This window comes from Neopsephotus bourkii, unplaced genomic scaffold (genome assembly GCF_033783945.1).
Source record: "Neopsephotus bourkii isolate Nb327-2 ecotype Australia unplaced genomic scaffold, CSIRO-AGI_Nbou_v1 NB_196, whole genome shotgun sequence".
Classification (NCBI taxonomy): Eukaryota; Metazoa; Chordata; class Aves; order Psittaciformes; family Psittacidae; genus Neopsephotus; species Neopsephotus bourkii.
Window position 1 is genome coordinate 8,459,165 of NW_026900709.1, and position 18,144 is coordinate 8,477,308.

Here is an 18,144-nt window from a genome sequence, read left to right on the forward strand (position 1 = left end):
GTTACAAAACGGGTGAAAAGTTTCCTTCATATTGCCTTGCCGGGTGTGCTCTGCAGCTGTATCCCATTGCAGAGCCACCACAAAAGCCAGCTTGCTGTGCGTATGCTGATTGCAAGGAAGACTTTTGCCACAGACATATTACAGCTGCACGTACTACACCTTAGAAGAGGGGTAAATGCATGAAAAGTGGTAACTAAAACACGATGCCCTTAAAAAAAACCAAAAAATTAAAACCACCAAATAAGTGAAGCAGGAGATCATTCATAGTTTCATAACCTGGTACTGTCACAATTTATAGATGTGTTAAAACTTGAAGAAAATGCCGTTTTACTTATCTTCAGCACCATAAAGGGAGAAATGCCAGGGGGATGACAGTCATGAAAAGTTTTCTGAAAAGATCAAAATGCAGCCCCTGAAGGGCTTTTCTGTAGCTGAATGATGAGAACAACTGTATACACAGTGCATAGGAGTCAGCAATGAGCTGTTAGAGCAGAGTGCCAGACAGAGAGACAAAGCAGCAGAAAAGTGCAGGAATGGCAGGACTGATGTAAGGTTTTTGTGGTAACAAAGTGCAATTTCATGCTGTGTAGCTGATAGAAACAAGGTAGATCTTAGAGATGCTTTGATTTGGTAAACAGTTCTTTGCTAAGCAAGCTACAAGGGTACTCAAGGCAAGTTTGGGCAGGCACCTTAGTGAAAGAGGGACAGGGATGCATTAAGTACTGCTCCCTTGCCTGGGAGAATAACCTCAGTTTCAAGATAGATAGTGAGTGACAGAGTAAGAGCAAGCATTTCTGAGAAGTCTCATAAGCAAAGCATCAAAAGGCATTTGCTTTGACTTTCTGTTTCCCTTTAATGGCTGTAGGCTGAATGTATTATTTCCAATCAGTCTCTCATGCTATTTTTACCCCCATGTATGGACATCACATCTCTTTTCTTCAACTCAGGCCTTTGGAGTTCTTCCAGTGTTGTGATGAAGCAGAGACTATTACACTTTTTATATTTAGCTACTGTAGATTCAAGTCAAATATTTCTGATTCTCAAGAATGGATATTTTGAACCCAGACCCACAGCAGGCTGTTTAAAAATTATTTGGGTTAGATAGAAAACTATCAAGCACTATTGCTAATACAAGGGCATATTTCTCTCCACCTATTCTGACTACCAGATTGTCTAAGGGACAAGAAACTTGAGAATTTAACCCTGTAGTTCACCCAGAATGTTAAAAAAATTTGCTTTTCAAAGAGTGAACTTGAGGTCTGATGATAGAAGAAAATTTCAGCTGAGCTGTCTAGTAGCTTCTAATTAAAAGAAGAGATACATCTCACGTATCAATATTTCATTGCTCCAAATGGCAATGAACTATGATAAAAAGGAGGTGTAATGGTATTTTCAGGTGCAAATTCATCGCTCAGAGAAATGCCAAGTTGCAATGTTTATCTCTGCAAAATGCCAAGGACGCTTTTCCATTGTATGGTAAGTAACTACATTATCTTGCAAATCACATCATCTCCAGGGCTTTCTGTATTATAGCCCTAACTCATCTCACAGTTTACTTGAGCATTATGATGACAGCCTCAGTTAGATTGTGCTGGGGCTTGTAGGGTGGCTGCTCCGCTTGATGATACAGGTGGTGCTCAGCTATGGGAATGGAATTTGCAAGCCTGAACTGAGTGCTTGCATCCTCTGTGCAGTGAAAGGCTTCAACACCTGTGGCTACCATGCACGTCTATGTGGAAGAATGCCTGAAAAGTTTCTTCAGACTTTAACACCGTTCAAATACCAAATTATGGACCAAATCTACTTCGGAATGAAACGTCTACATCATTCTTCAGGAAAGAACAAAATTACACTCGATACCACAGCAGCAACACAGGGCACAAGAGGTAGACTCAGTCTACTTTGTACAAACATGGGATGGACCTCCACTTTCCCAGCTCTCATGCAAAATGTGGAAGCAGATTCTGCGTGAGCAACCAGAAACAAGATCTTCATATGCCCCCTGGAGGAAATGATTTCCTGGCCCCATACGTATCTTCTTGGTACACCATGACCGGTCTTCACACAGAAAGGTAAAGGGCTCCCCTCAGCAGACAGATGACCTGCAGAGTTTAAGGTTTCCTGTCTAGGGTAAAATGTGACCTGCAGTTCCTTTTGGCTGTAGATGGTGCTGAGCTCATTTCTCACCTCCTAGCAAGGGCCTCCGGGCTATTTAATAACAATGCTCCCTCCTGCAACTTACTGTAATTTTCCATGACAGCAGGTCTGCAAGTTCTGTGCTTTTTGCTGACCTCCTTTTAATGACTTCATCTTACTCATGCTCACATCACATTCTGTAAATCAGCCCTGCAGGCAGGCTCTTCATGAGGAATCCCAGACAGCTTTACAAGGGGACAGGGTGCAGAGATGCTCACCCACAACTGCAGTGGCTCTGACCAGGCTGAGTGCAACTCCAGGAGCTTACAAAATCTTGTATGGCACAAACTTACACACCCGTGGATATCTGGGTAAGTGGTAAAGTAGAGGTCTTGGAGGCTGCTCTCAGATGCAGGTGGATATATTGCACACACACACACAATTTTTGCATTAGCCCTCTAGATCCTTTTCTGACTTCTAATATAAATTCTTTCGTACTAATTCTCCAGATCATTCAGAATAAGGTTTGCTGAAAGTGAAGAATCTTGTTCTAAGGGTAATTGCTGCAGATGACTGTGTACATCACAAATAGAAACATAGATACCATTCAGTCAGGAAGCCTAGCCTCTCCAAAGGGCATGAGGGACACAGGGAGGTGGAGGTTGGCATGTTTTCCATTAGGCTAAGCAGAACAGATTGCTAAAGCAGACTGTAATTTTTTTCAAACTAAATGCTTCCAATGGAAGCTTCTCTTGCCATCAGTGCTGAAATGCCAGTAGCCACAGAGCCCAGAGATGTGCCACAAGGCAGCAGGCAACGGGTCCTCCAAGCATGCAGCCCCAGGGGCACCGTGCAGGAGGGGCAGCTGCTCCTCTGGAGCAGTAACATGGCTGGCAGGGCCTCTCCCACTGTACCAGAGCAACGAGCAGGATGGCCCAGGGGCAGCCCCCAGCCCAGGCTGTCAGGCACCTTCAGAGGGATGAGGTAGGCTCAGGGAGAAGAGAGAGGAAAAAGTTGTTTGGTTAGCACACACAAGCAGATCTATCATTCCTTGGCACCAGCTGACTCCAAAACTGTTGAGGGAGCAGAGGGTCCATATAAAGCTGAGAAATGGGTGCCTTCAGAAGGTATGTTTTCCTGGTTAGCTTTCATGGCTGTGGTAGGGAGAACGTGGAAGAGACAAGAGAAGTGCAGTAAGCAGCAAGCTGGTAGACTAGAAATAGGAAGGTGGGAAGATTGGGATGGAAACAAGCAGCTGTGAATACAAGGAGGCATGAATGATTGACAAAAATCATGACTGCAATTTAAGAAACACAAAAACCTCAGTTACAAAGTGGAATACTTATAATTGGAAAAAATAAAATACCATTAGAAGTACACCACATCAGAAAAGGTTGTCAAACATCCATAATCCATTCCATTCAGCATTCTTAACTCAAAGGTAATCATAATTCTTGGCTCATTAGTCTTATGAGGTAAAGATTCAGGATTTCCTGACCCACTTTCTGATACCAGTACTATGACATCAACAATACTGCAGGATCACCTGGGTGATCACAGGGAGCAAACTTACAAAGTACAGGCACAGCACTCGTACAACATGAGCAAATAATTGTTCACAGTAGCTGGCAGGCAGCTTGGAAATGGGTTTATTTTTAGTCTACTAAGCTTTTCTTTTTCAAAGAGCAAACTTCACTTAAATATGTATCTTCTTTTCTTCATGAAAATCTAATTCCCTTTCCTGAAGGTATAACGTCATCGGCAGAGCAAAAGACCTCTAACGTTCAACATGTTTGAACATCAGCAACTGCCTACTGGTACTCTCCATCCATTAGTGGAGTTGAGCTGGTGCCACTACTGTCAGGGGTAACTTAGTTACAAGAACACCGACTTCTAAACCCTGCAGGAGAACAGGGCGACACTGAAGCTGTCAGCACAACACTGCATTCTCTAAGAAAACTGCCTGTTCCTTGGCAACTGGAAAAACAATCTCCCTCAATTAGCACACTTAGTCTGGTCCACATCTGCTGTTAAAACCTTAGAGGAAAGGCATTTGAGTCCTTTCAAATTGCCGATAATGAAATTACACAGACAAGAGATTAGATTGTTCATTTGGAAACCAGTTGAATTAATAGTGTGCACATTTTATTTATATCCTGAAGTCCTTGATTCAATAGTTTCATTTCCTCTGCTTCCATAGCATCTCTTGTTGTGCAGTTATGAAAAAGAAAATTAAAGAAATACTTGGAAAGTTTCTTCATTTAATTAAATGCAAAGTTCATAATACAACTGCTATAAAATATTCCTATTTGCTTATGTGTTGAATAAGAGTCATGTGTGGGAATAGGGTTAGGAACACTGATTGACAACCTTGTGTTCAAAGCTCATCTGGACAGAGCATTGAGTTTCATCCTCAGTGGACTTTTTTTTTTTTTCTTAAAAACAGATAGGGGATATTACTGTTTGTTCCTTGTGCTTTTTTCTCCCCTTACACATGTGAAATGTTTACACGCACTGTCACAGGCTGCTCTTTCCTTTTGCATGTTTAAGGTTTAAATCCCAAATGCAGTGGGAATTTTGCCTTTTAGGTGAAGTCCTGAAGTTGGCAAACATCCTTAATAATCTTGTAAGCACACCTCTCCAACTGAAAGGAATTGTCAGAGATTTCTAGCTCTTGGTCTACTTAGTGGCTCATCTGTACTCTGTAGATTCTTTGCCTGCTATAATTTCTAATGTCAGTCCCATTTTTAAACAGTTACTGCACGAAGTGGTCACTATTAGTTTGAGACAAAGTAAATAATGATTCACACAGAGGTTATTACTTACCTAGAAAACAGCATTAAGTAAACAGTATTAAGAAAAAAAAATCATACCTTGGGCACAGGAACTCAGAATTTCCACTAGGAGTACAAGCCATTACCAAGAGTCTGTTCTGAGCTCCTCAGAGAGCAGCACAGGCACTATTACCAAGCAGGCCTATCCATGAGCCTCCTGATATTTTTAGTATGCTAGGAAGTAAAAAAGTAATTTATACCTTAAAAATAACTACTGCTTCCTACATAGCCTCTTTTGGAGTGAAAGCTAGAGAAAACATTGATTACAAATACATGGCTTTTCCAGGACATGATTTAATGAAGCTACTTTCTTTTCCTATTGATCAACATTAAATACTTAATATATTTTTAAATGACAAACAATAGCCCAGAGGAAATTAAACACTGAAATCTGCAGACACTCCGGGACAATATTTGTTTAACAGCTGCCGAACTCTGGAAGTAACAGCGAAGAGTATTATGTAAGAAAATCCTGTAACCCAAACAGATAATATTCTGGTTAACATCACATTGAGGCTCTACTTGCCTAAAACATCAGTTGTTACAAGAAAACAATGTTCAGCTGAGGATCCACAGTGCACAACTCTTTGTTCAGTCCAAAGATGTTACAACCTAGAAATGTTCAATTCCTCAAATTCGGACAAATATATAATTGTCATTTTTTGAAAAGGAAATAATTCATGATACAACAGATTACTTGGTCTTACTTCAGCTTTGAAAAAAATACTACTGGAATGATAGATTATACACTAGGTTGTTCAGCCTTCAGAGTTAAAATTGAATTCCTAAGAATAAACCTGGAACTGTCAAAGTCTGTAAATGCAGACCTGGACAAAGAGTTGACAAAAAAATAATGAACTAACTGGGCCTATATTTTTCAGCAGAATGTACCAGATCTCATGTCATGATTGTTTTACAATACTGAATGGAAAACAAACTGTTACTGTTTAACCTTAATAAATAGGAAACATTTTTACAAGCATTAACCCAGAAGAAACTAGGCAGCTTGCTAAATAGGTATGTGCTTCCAGTGTTAACAGATATTTACAACTAAAATCTGAAGCTGGCCAGTAGATTACCATAGCTTCAAGAAGGGGCCTCAAATTGTGCATTTGTTTGGCTGTTCCCAGAGATACTTTAAAAATAACAGTAAAGAATTACCATTTCAAAAAGAGGCCATACAACCTTTATCATATTACTAATGCCATTTATTCATTCCAGATACATGACATTTCAGATTATCATCCAAACTATAAATAATTCAATGAAGTCAGTGCAACATTCAAAAACTGGTTATTAAGTTTACAGGTGGCTTCAGAAGAGTTGAAGAGAAAGTCTTGGAGGAAATCGATTAGGTAGCAGTGCACTTGGTAGAGGTATAGAATTTTCTGAATAAGAGCATATTAAGAAATACAACAGTTCAACATTCCTATAGAGAAGTGAAGGGTAGCTCCCTCACCTAGTTTACAATAAACTGGAAACCTGAAATCAAGAAACCTGACCATAAATGTATGATCCATGAGGACAATATGTGCTGTCTTCAGATCTTTCTCATCCTCTTCTGCTTAGAGCACAAAACAGTACCACTGACAAAAACAAAGAGCATATTCAATTAAACCACTTTTTGATCAGCTTTGGAGGAGTTACTGCTTATAGCAACATCATCTTCTTACCTCATCCATCAGTTGATTTTACTAGGATTAAACACATCAGTTATATGCTGGTCTAGAGTGGCTGTTGTACAGAAAGCCCTCTTCCTGTTGCATTTTTCTTTCCAACAAAAACATAGCTAAGGAAATCTGTTTGTTTAAAAACTCCATGACTCTCGATATTTGTCTCACTCTGGCTCCTTGAACCTTTTTTGCCATAGCATAAAAGACAATTTCTCCCCTTTGTGCTCTTCCCAGTGGACATCTTTGATCAGGTCAGGAGCTATACCACCTGTGCCACATCTTCCACATGCAGAGACACATGCTGTGGCAGCCAGAGATGGGTCTAGAGAAATACAAGTTCCTGAACCAAGCTTGGGAGACTGAGATGGGACAGGGAGGGAGGAAGTTCAGCAGTTTCTCCTTCTGTTATACCTGAGCACTTTAACTACAGACCTCAGTGCACAGGATGAGGACAGGAGATATGGAGCTGACCATTCACAGAGATAAAGATCATAAAATAAATACAGTGCTAGCTCCCAACATTGGTCATTGAGGCTGAGCAACTAAGGAAAGTAAAAAAACATTCTAAATAGAAGGATAGGGAATGTCTTTCTTATTGACCACAAAGGTCCCTTGGGTTGTCTCTGCATAGCAGAACAGGAAATAAGATTAGGGATGGACTCCTGATTTCCCATTTACTCTCAATCTTCAAGAATATGGCAATAATCCTGATGCTCTAAACACCAAAGCAGCAAGTACAAACATGAGCAGACACTAGAGAAAAGAGAGGCAAATGGCATCCCCTTTAATAAATAAATAAATAAATAAATCTGTCAATAAAAGTGGTTTTATTAATGCATTTTCTTCCTCTGTCCTATTAGATATTTCTATCCTTTCACATACTGTCTCAGTAATGGAATTTGGTCAGTCAATGCTTACCTGTGCTGCACCATTTTTTCTAAGCTTCTGCCATGTTCCCATTTCAAAGGTTGTTCTTCCCATAGTACCAGTAGGGTTGTCTGGAGGGATTTCTATTTATCCAGAAGTCCAAAAGTGTAGGACCTGATTTTCTGCACAAACCTAAGGGGCTTTGACGCATTTCATGGGAAGCCAATTGTCTTTTCACATTGTACCTATTTGTTGGATACAATTTAGCAATCTTTTAATTATAACCTTTTCCAAGTCCCATCCATTAATTTTCATTAGCTAAAGTATTTTTCTTCCTCTATGCAACAGGACATGGATCTAACCTGGCCTAGCTGGAAGAACAGCATGATCACTGCTGGGTTAAAGCTGGCTCTGCAAGTCTTCACTGTCCAGGGGAAAACAAAGTACTGAAGCTTTTCGCTGCTAGGTGGTGTAGGTTTTAAAGATAAACCTGTAGGGCTCATACAGAAGCTGGGCAAGTCAGTCACCTCCCCAGCACTTGCCCTTTTAATGCTTGCTGCCTCCTGTTTTGGCCAGATGCTATAACCTTCCTTTATCTTTAAACTAATTGGACAGACTAGTTCCAGTAGCTAACCACTGCTGAAGGGAGCTTCTCTGGTCAGCCTATACTCTGAACCTTTTTTCATTCCAGCTTTCATCTTACATCCTCTGCAATTTTTATTATTTTTTTTTTAAACAAGGTTTCTATTGGTCTTAGAGAAAGCAGTGAAATTCAGATTCCACCCTTTTTATCCACCAACCATTTTCTTCGCCAACTCTGATATGGCCAGAAATCTTTTCCCTTGCCCTCCATTTCTTCCTTGTTATTTCTCTCACTAAAACTTTATTTTCACAGGCTGAGGGTGCTCATCATTCCTATACTCATTCCTCCAAAGACCCATTTCTTATTCCCATCTTTTCACACAGTCTACTGGAAATTCTGTGCTGGTCTTTCAGTTACTTTATTCAGACCTTCCTCCTGTCCAAACTAGTCTTTCCCTTGCTTTGATATACCATAGAAGTCTGGATATCAGTTCGAAGTCTGGAAAATCCTCAGTAAGAAAGGTTTGATACTATCCTTTGCTTTAGCAGCAAATTGCAGAAGCAGTCTCCCTGCTGGGTATACAACATGGGTCTCTTGAATGTACTTCTGAGCTTTTACATCCAAGCTACTTCTTATTGACTATACTTTAAAACTACTTTGAAGGTTTAGCAATCTCTAACCCTTCAGCACTACACATAAAGTACAAGGGTAAAGACTGTCATCACCTCCATTTTTTTTACTGTAGTGTGTCTTCAGCTTGAAAAATTCCATCATGATCCACTACAGACATGTGGAAGTTTAATTTTCTGTAGCAAACTAAGCTACCCATTACCCATACTTCTCCAGGATGTCTCTTCTATCACACTTTTTTACTTTCTAGATTCATCTCCAACTTACCTACCTTTTCCTCATTCTCTTTTACAGTTAGTTCCATCCTTCACTAGGTTCATGACAGCTGAAAATTGTGTTTTTTGTGTGCTGTCCCTGAGGTTGGGAGCATGTATCTACAAGCGTTCACAAAGCTGCTTAATAGCTGTCCTTCCAATCCCTCTCTACAGTGCAGAAACTTGAAGACAGGCCACTAGCATGATGAGACTGCTGACATTCTGATCAGTATTACTTGGCTTCCTCATAATCCTTTTGATATGGTACTGCTATCCTAGATTTAAGGCTCATGGCAAAGAGTAGGGAGAGTTTTCAAGTGGGGACCTCCTACACCTTCCAGTAAAAATATTATTTCATTCTCAAATATTTCAATTAAAAAAGCCCAATTATTCATCTTTTCAACCCTTTATACACTTTTCTGATTTACACAAATAGAAAGTCTGTAATATTATTCTGGCATTCCCTCAACATTAGACAAAAGTGAGAACAAATGCAGTCTGGGCTCTGCCTATGGCTCTGGCATCATTCTTGAAAGCACTGCCACCTTTGAAATAGATACCACATATTTGATGGTATTTTCAGATCTTTGCTTCACTCAGTCACAACGTTGTCCTTACTCACAGTGGTGGAGGACCAGCAGAGAGCTGTGGCCAGCTCAGAGAAGCAGCAGGGTACAGTATTCAGTACCATACCACTGACATGCGGCTCTCTTTGAAAAAGAGCTCACTCTCTCTGCTTACCTCCATAGTTTTCCTCCTTTGTGATTCACAGTTTACACACAGCTGCAAAGGACATTAGTGGGAGAGATCCAGATGGAGAACTCTGCTTTGTTTTTGTGACACTAGAGTTTCCAGTTAAGTTTATTTAAGGTAATAATGTAGCCACTGATGAAGACAACCTCCCAGCCACTGTGGTGTCAGTGCTTCAGATGTAGTGAAAAGCTCACACTTGCAGTCACTGTGCTAGGAAAGGCAATTTGAATTTTCAATGCATTCTGGAACAACCACTGTGCACCAGCTAATGCATTTGCACACCCCAGACAGGGGGTGTAATTTTACACTGGGTTTGCTCTTTGCGCTGGATGCCCCCCCCCCCCATTATCCATGGAATAACTGATGCAGACTGGCTCACAGCTGCATTTCATGTGGGTCCTGGTTTCTGATGTACATTATCCTGCTGTCCACACTTGGAAGCAGAGCAGAAAAACCTGCTCCCTGCCCACACAGAGATCTGGTTAATTTACTCCAGAACAGATCTTGGGTGTAAGTCAACACATATGCAGTGCACATAATTCAAAGGGACTTGAATGAAAAAGGGAATATGCAAAGATAATTAAACAAGTTTACCCCATTTTATTTAGATTCCTCTGCCTAATATTACAGCTTAAAGAGCAGTTTCACAGGTAGTCTAATAGGAACAACTCAGTCCAAGACCTGATTTACAACATAAAATTTTAACGCATTCTAATTAATTTCTCTATGAAACAAGATGTTTCTGAGCAGTGAAAATCTTGCTAAGCTCAGACTGTGACCAAAGAAGCAGTAGCTCTGTAAAAGGATAGCTGCAGGTGCAGTATGTGTGGCTGTTTGTAAGTCTCCAATTTAAACAAATTTACTTGGTGTATCTTGCATGCTGCTACTTTAAACCTCAGATTTCTCACATTGGCCTAACATGTTCCTACTTTCTTTAGAATAAATATTTTCAGTGAGCCACGTTCAGCTCCAATTTATGGCACCAGAAATCCCACTTGTTTACATATGATATTTTTTCCGCAGTTTTCAAGCTCACATGCACATGGCAAAGTCGACACAAGGTTGCCCCCACAAAATTGTGCTGCATTCCCACTCCTGCTAAGTATTTCCAGCAGCATGTCAATCTAACTTCAGCTACTGAAGTGTTTGCTTTTCATACATTCTTCTATTTCTTCATACATCTTAAGGTGTAAAAATGAAGTGCTTAGAGGATCTTAAATAAATATCAACTCCCATGTTATTACAGGCCATTCTCCAGAGCAGGCACCCCCCCCCCCCCCCCAGTGTTCTCTAGGATCATAGAACAGGTTGGGCTGGAAGGGGCCTTTAAAGACTATCTAGTCCAACCCTCCTGCAGTGAACAGGAACATCTGCAACTAGACCAGGCTGCTCAGAGCCCCGTACAGCCTCACCTTGGATGTTTCCAGGGATAAGACATCTTCCATGTTTCCTGGCAACTCCTGCCAGTGTTTCACCACCCTTACTGTAAAATTTTCTTCCTTATATCTAGTTTAAATCTACATTCTTTTAGTTCAAAACCATTACCCCTTCTCCTATCACAATTTGGATCTCAATTAGAGAGCACAAGAGAGAAGCAATTTATTCATCCTGCAGCGTATGCCTAGGACAGGAATAGGTACCTTTGGCTTCTGTTTCAGAAACGTGACGATACACAGCTTCAACACCTACAATTCAAAAGAAAAGCAAGCAGGGATGTACACAGCACACAGTGAACTCTTACTGGAGAACAGGTGCTGCTTATCCTATGGAAAATCTTCATCTCCTGTGTAGCATGAGCTGAAAAATAATGACAGGAACCCAGGAAGCCATTTTAATTGAACTAAAGAAGTATTGTTTTTTTTTGTTGTTGTTGTTTATGATCTGGGAGACACTAGTGTCAGTCATGCACTAGAAGTGTTCAGTGATCCAAACTGCAGTATTTTTGGAGTACTAATGTGACCTCAGCACTTTTCCAGTGACAGGCTTCCAACTGTGCTGTACAAAATCTGTCTGAAGTTCATTTCAGGAATACCATGGCTTGTGAAGAAGGATGGGAAACAGGATGGAAACAGGGCCTTCAATTAGGGTTATCCAGGGCCATGTGAAGCTAAAGCTTGAGTATTTTCTTTGGTAGAGTCCAGCAGTTCTGAGCAACCTCTTCCAAAATCTGGCCCTTCCTACGGCAAAGAATATTCTTCTGATATCCAGACAGAATTTCCTATGAAGCAACTTGTGCCCATTGCCTCTTGTCCTGTCTAAACACAAATGACATCCATGAACAGGGTGTCTCCTGTCCTCTCTAACTACCTTTGAAGTGCTGGGAGACTCTGGTCAGATCTCTTAGATCTCCCTAATCCACCTTTTCCCCAAGCTGGAAAAACCCATTTCCCTCAAATTTTCTTCATATGTCAAGTCTTTCAAGCTCTCATTGGTGGCCCTCCAATGGACCATCTCCAATTCTTCCAGAGTCTGTGGGACAAGAACTGGACAAAAGTGCCAAGAAGAGTGGAATAAACACATCCCGTAACCTGCTGGGTGCAGAGAGGTAGAAGAGAGGCATCACTGCACTTACTAGGGTCTCTCAAAGGTAAGAGGATTTTATCATGACTTCAAGTTGTTAGGGGTTTTTTGGGGTGTTCTTTTTTATTTATTTAAACCACAATGGCCCTGCTATTTCAGGCTTTTCTCCCAGAAACAGTGCATGCAGCAGCTCTTGGCTAGCTCAGCATTTCTGCACCACATTAGTTATTACTCCTACATGCCCAAAAATCTCAGTAGCAACACAAAATGAATGCAAAACAGTAGTTAGGGCTTCAACACAATTTGAACTTGAGGAAAAAAAGATTGCCTCCCTTTTTAAGTGGAATGGATGCTTATGTTCTTACAGTACTGTTGAAGACTGTGCTCACGGCAGGGGGTTACCAGGAGAGGAGAGCACCTATTCAGACAACTGTTCCCATCCACCTGCACTGCCACTGAAAGATAAAACTGTGGTTTTCAGTATTCCTTGGTTACTTTCATTGAAAGGAGCTGGGTTTTGCTCAGTAGCTATTGAGTACATTCCTCAGATTCTTTTCTTCCGTGCTTTGTAAGTCAGGATTGGAAGTCACTGCTGAAAGCACAGGAAGTTAAAAATCGCCTTTTTCAGCCTCCTGTCACCTCAGGGTACTTCTGTGGTAAACTGACCCAGGCTAGAAAAATGGCACAGCTTTTATAGCCCCATCACAAAACAATTTACAAAATAATGAATTACTGCACTTACCCTATCCTCAGCTGGCACTGCTGAGTTTTTAACTAGCCATGCCCATTCACAGGAGCACAAGTTGTGCCCCTGGTAATAAGAGCCCAGCTGTCATAGAGGCCAAGTGCTCCTCTCGTACTCAGTAGAAGCATGTGGTTTAAAAAAACAGCATGGTGCATCTTACCCACTGAAATTAAACAAAGGTTTTCCATTGGCTTTAAAGGGAGGAGGGTTTAGGAATACATTTTCAACACTCACTTCCCTACACAGAACATTAATTAAGCCTCCCAGGGGAATTTAAAATTCAAATCTGGGCAGCCAGGACACAACTTTGTCCCGCACTGATTCAGTGTAAAATCCCAGATGATTAAAATGTTTTACAGCGATTGTGATCCACATGAAAAACATTTTAAAGTATTTGCCCTATATTAAATATTTAACCATACTGAAAATGAAAAATAGTTAAAATGCTTACATGTAAATTCTATAAGAGATTAAAGCCTATTTAGAGCCAGTTGCCCCCATAGTATATGGGGCAACATGCTGGTCACCACCTGTGATTCAATCCCTGCCTCAAGTGCAACGGGTTGACTTCAGGCAGCACCTCAGTAACATCCAAAGTCACAGGAAAAAGCCACCCTCCAGTGCTTGCTGTAAACCAACTGTCTGTACAAACTCACATTTCAGAAGCCTATAACAGAGAAAGAGGGCCCCAAATGTTACATATAAAAAGTCAACTACCAAACGACAAGGCACCAACCTTTGTATCAGGTGAAGGACCATGGGGCAGGACTGGTTCCAAGAGAAGACAATGTTAAACTAGGTCAGGAAACAGAAAGCAGGATTCCTCCTGCCTCCTCTCGGGTCACGCACCATCCTCCCAGAGCTTTCCAAGCTGAGGTAGCCATTTCACTTTATAGCCTGCAACATATAGCTTTTTCCTCTCCAGTTTTGTTTCCAACTACATATTTTTGTAGGACTTCTGCCCTCACCTATATAAATACTGGCTTTAATTATACTAGTGAATATTTGCTTCTGAATTTCTCGTAGCTACTTAAAAAAACAAACCTAAAAAGGTGAAAATCCAGAAAACTTTATTTTTGCATTCATTTAAAGGTATTCATTTCAAAATTAGATGGAAGTGTTTGAGTTTTTTCAAAGCAAGTTTTTAACCAGAAAGTCACAAGAAATTATGAGAGCACTGCTAAAGGTCAGCACGCTATAACTGAATTCCACCCTGTTAAATTACTGCTATATTATGCTTCCAAGAAAATCTGTATTCAACATCTGTTTTCTTTACAGGAGATCATTAGGAACAGACAGGCCGAGTCATAGCCTCATTCTGCACTTACCTCAGGATTTGAAAGGACAAATCTGTCTTTCCCTATACAGAGGACTAGATTAAAACATGGCCTTGTTGGACTTGTTCACCACTGTGATGTTTTCAAGTTCCTTTGGAGTCAGACGTTACCCAAAAATCAGTATTAACAAGGAAAACAGGAAGGCAGGCTGGAGACGAGCTGGCTCTGCTTCTCGTCATTTACACTTGCTGCCCTTCTGGCTAATTTTTTATCAAGTCAGAACAGATTTCTCTCTATGACATAGTTGGCAAAAAGCTTCCCCCAAAAATCAGTGGCTGACAGGAATCAGTATGGATCCCAACATCCTGCTACATCTGATGAGGTCAAACCCAGCAACAGACCTGAACACATGCACATTGCAAAGAGCTCCGTTCGCAATTAAAGTTAAGGAAAACAACTGTTATTCTCTAGCATGTGCTAAAACAAGTGTTTTCCAACACTGTTGTTTTGTTTTTTTTATGAGCTAAACATACAAAATATGGAGACATCTGGATATTTCAATATCAGTATGGCTATGGATACAATCGTCACAGCAAATCAGTGGCCAGCTCTGCAGAAAGATGGGCCTCTTAGGGCGCAATATGAAACAACTGGACCAGAAGCTTCACATGTTTCTCCCACCACTGCTGTCACTTCCATCTTCCTCCTGTTCCTCCTCTCTCACCATTTTTATCCCTCTTTCTAATCCTGACACATATGCAAGGCAAAGACTAAGTGGAAAATGGGATCTTATGGCTAGGGTGAACATTTTGAAACTGTTAACTGGGTTGTCATTACCCTCATATTTGATGCCACAGAAAAGTGTTTTCACAAACCAAACCCCAGAGCTTATAGAAAACAAGGGAAAAAATGAGCATGAGTGTGCCTGGAGCAACAAAGTGCTTGCAAATTTGGGGAAACACCCTACCTGTGTTTTACTGTACCTCCAGATGCTCTTCCATCCCAGACTCGAGAAAGCAGCCCCCATCATAGGAGCCTGGCCAACAAGCTGTGGAGACACGGACTCAAATATCTTGTTTTAAAGACTGATGAAATTACACAATGCAATAAAGATAAAAACAAAAAAAGACTATCCAAACATATCATCATGGCCATCCAAAGTGCAACACTGCTTTTTTGTCGAACAGTTTTCCAAAGACCATGTTGATTGTTTCCCTTATCCTTTGTACATCATGAACATCACGTTGCTACAAAAAAGATAATTTTAAAATGAAAGTTCAACTGGAGGCTAATTATAGGGAAAAGTTAAGCTTACTGTGTGATTTTTTTAATGGCTTATTTTGCCTTTGAGTTATTTGTGACCTTGAAAAAGATCTCTATACCTCAGTTTACCCACTCGCAGGATATTTCCTTAACCCTGCCAATGGCTATATAGTTTATATCCAATAATGTTTTTGTGATACTGACCAGTGCAGTCGAACTATTGACACTTTAAACTCACATCATTGACCCTGCAGTGCTCAGGAAAGAAAAAAAGAAAATGGTAAAGAATTGAGGTAGCATGGAAGGGAACGGGTAGACTATAAGAAAACTGGTACAGCTTCATTTGACAAATGAGGGTGAGGATACAAAGCAGAACTCAGGAAAGAACAGGGAGGATAAGGAAAGAAGAAAGATATATGAAATGGTGCTTCAAAGACCGGTGAGATAAAGGGTTACCCACAAATGCACATGCCCATCAGGATGGGTATTGGTTTATATTTTTCAGTGACAGGGATTGTCCAAAATTGAAAGAGCAGAGCCTGCAAACTCAGCTACAACTGCTCTATTTCATTAAGCAGCTGCTAAATGAGAGATCATTCTACCCAAAGGTGACTGCAGTTTTCACACTGCACACACTGACTGGATGTAAAACAGCCTTCCCAAGGGCCTGGAACTCCCTATTAAATTTGCATTGTTTCGTATTATTATCTTGCTTTGTTTCTTCCTAGAGTGGAAAAGAGAGTTCAACCACCTCCTCCTAAATAGAACTAACATTTTCAATAAACTAAATGCAAAAAAGGTGATACCATTTCACTATTGCTTCCAGGCAAAAAGACAAGTCAGATGTCACATTATGAGGCTTTAAATGTAAGTGCCACCCTTCTTTCTCTCCTATAGCTCTTTTTAATCTAAATTATGAGGTTGTTTGCAGTAACAGATCTCAAACAGAGAATAAGGCAAACTAAAGACATAAGCTTTAGATTTTGACTTTTAAAAGTCTGGACAAGACACAGTGGCACAATAGTATACAGAAACAAGGACTTTCAGAAGTAAATAAGCACAAGGGCCCTGGGAAGGAACAGTCAAACCTCTCATATGCTGGCAGGCTCCTTACTCAAATCCTGTGTCAGCAATAAGCTATTGACATTGCACTGACCATAAAAGCTTCTTCTGAAGGGAGCATTGACATATTTGGGCAGATTGCTAACAGAGAAGTGTTTGCAGTATCAATAGCAAAAGCAAAGCTTTAGCGAGCAGAAAGCTTGACCCATCCTTTGGTCCCTTTGAGGCAGAGCTGAAGCAGGTTGGGAAGGCAGAATGCAGTAGCACACTGTTACACCTGTTGTTTGAAAAAAGCTAAGTGTAATGCCATTGAAAGGACCTAACTTCCTTCATATTATGGTAGAGAAGTTGAAATACATGACCTTTGAAGAGAAATCCATCTGGAGACTTGTTATTCTCACAGAGATGAAACAATTACAAGGAATCACCTTTTCCTTTATCCCTCAAGGAAGTTTCAAGCTTAGTTAACAACATCAGTTATTTCTATAGCAACAGACAGGTATAAACACAGGATTATAACCTTCAACAAGGGATCAAGAAAAGGAAGAAATAGGACTTGAAGAAAGAAATGCCTGGAAAAGCTGCAAAAAATGCAGAAAGTTACTAATTTTCTTAAAATGCGTATTTCTTCTTGCTCCTTGCAGGACTCCTACAGCATTGTACGTTTTCAGCAAGACTTTCATTTCAAAGGAGGAAAAAGACAGAGGACTGTATATTATTTCTTGCTGCAGGTATAATGGAGTCAATCAAATAGTTGGGATGGCTAACACAGGACAGGGTGTGATGGGGTGCTTTACAGCTCACAATTTACACTGTAAAGCATGTGCTTTTATTCTACAAATGTTGCTAGAGAGATGGGATTTCAAGCACATATGTACAAGTGAATTATAATTCCCACATACACTTAACATATACTAAATGGAGATAAGCAGGTAATTCTGGTGTTGTCAAACAAAAACTGATGTTTGAGGGAAAGCACAGACGATACCTTTTAAAGTGAGCCAAATAACTATTCCTTTTCATCCACAGAGCCATTTGCACCACCCCCAAACGTGATCAAGCTCTACTAACACAACAGCAGCAAATCCTTTGCTGCTTGTCCCAGTGAAATCACTGCACGAAGCACCACACAGCACTGAACTGAGCCCTATATAAAAAGTAGGTGTTTCATCTCCCTTTTTAAGTTCCACTTTCACTGTCAGTATCAGCCAGCCTCTTTTGGCAGGAGGAACCAATTGCACAGCTGCCCAAGAGGGTGCCCAAGGGCTCATCTCCATCACAGCTTGGCCAGGGAACATGCCAAAGCCATTTCAGGAGAGCTAACCCCAGCCCCAGCAGCAGAGTATGTGTGGCAGCCCAAGTCACACACACAGGGCCAGGACTCAGTTGCTGCTCAGGCAGATTCATTTTGAGCTGGTCTGGGTGTGTCTGCAGGAGCTGCAGTTACTCCTTTCGATTGCCCTGCAGCAGCCATTTCCCAGGAACATCTGTCTCCTTGGGTCACAGCCAAAGGAGGAAAAGTTTCTTTGGTGGTGACTTTTTTTTAA

The 18,144-nt window shown here is 40.7% G+C and overlaps 1 long non-coding RNA gene across 2 annotated transcripts in view; it reads right to left on the reverse strand.

The window, feature by feature from the left end:
- Positions 1-18,144, reverse strand: part of LOC133224350 (uncharacterized) — a 47,902-nt gene that overhangs the window by 5,475 nt on the left and 24,283 nt on the right. For both annotated transcript variants that reach the window (XR_009728837.1, XR_009728839.1), the window contains one exon: positions 15,240-15,320. This is a non-coding gene — a long non-coding RNA (uncharacterized LOC133224350). The remainder of the gene's footprint in view (positions 1-15,239; positions 15,321-18,144) is intronic.